Here is a 937-nt window from a genome sequence, read left to right as displayed (position 1 = left end):
AAAAATATTTTCTCTATTTTACATCATCTCCCTTTCTCCATCATGGACATAAGCGGAAATGAACAGTCCAGGAGGACTCTGGGGTCATATTCTAACCCCTCTACTGCTTCATATGGGAGTAGTATCTGCATACCCTCCATTGGGGTCAGTAGCTTTGAGTTGAATCCTCAGCTCATTATCATGGTGCAGCAAAATTGCCAGTATTCCGGTCTTCCACAGGAAGAACCTACAGAGTTTCTGGCACAGTTTTTACAAATTGCTGACACAGTACATGATAAGAATATAGATCAGGATGTCTACAGACTATTACTGTTTCCATTTGCTGTGAAAGATCAAGCTAAGAAGTGGTTAAATAACCAACCTAAGGCCAGAATAAGGACATGGAAACAGCTGACAGAAAAATTCCTGAATCAATACTTTCCCCCAAAACGGATGACACAGCTAAGGCTGGACATCCAAGGCTTTAAACAAGGAGATAATGAATCTCTTTATGATGCCTGGGAGAGATACAGAGAGATGCTCAGAAAATGCCCATCTGAAATGTTTTCAGAGTGGGTTCAGTTAGACATCTTCTATTATGGGCTTGCTGAAGGAGCTCAGATGTCTCTAGATTACTCAGCTGGTGGATCTATCCACATGAGAAAGACAATTGAAGAGGCTCAAGAGCTCATTGATACAGTTGCCAGGAATCAGCATCTGTACCTAAGCAGTGACCCTTCCATGAAAGAAGAGGTTAAAACAGCAACTGCTGAACTCAGTCCTGTAAAACAAGCTGCTGAATTCAATCAGCAATTGGACTTTCTAACAAAGCAGTTAGCCGAATTCAAAGATAGACTACAAGAGACAAGGATGGCTAATATACATATGGACGAACAGTTTAAGCAAACAAAGCAGCAGCTGTCAAGGCAAATAATAGAAGAATGCCAAGCAGTTCAAC

The sequence above is a fragment of the Arachis ipaensis genome, chromosome B05, assembly GCF_000816755.2.
Source record: "Arachis ipaensis cultivar K30076 chromosome B05, Araip1.1, whole genome shotgun sequence".
NCBI lineage: Eukaryota > Viridiplantae > Streptophyta > Magnoliopsida > Fabales > Fabaceae > Arachis > Arachis ipaensis.
This window is presented reverse-complemented; position numbering follows the sequence as displayed.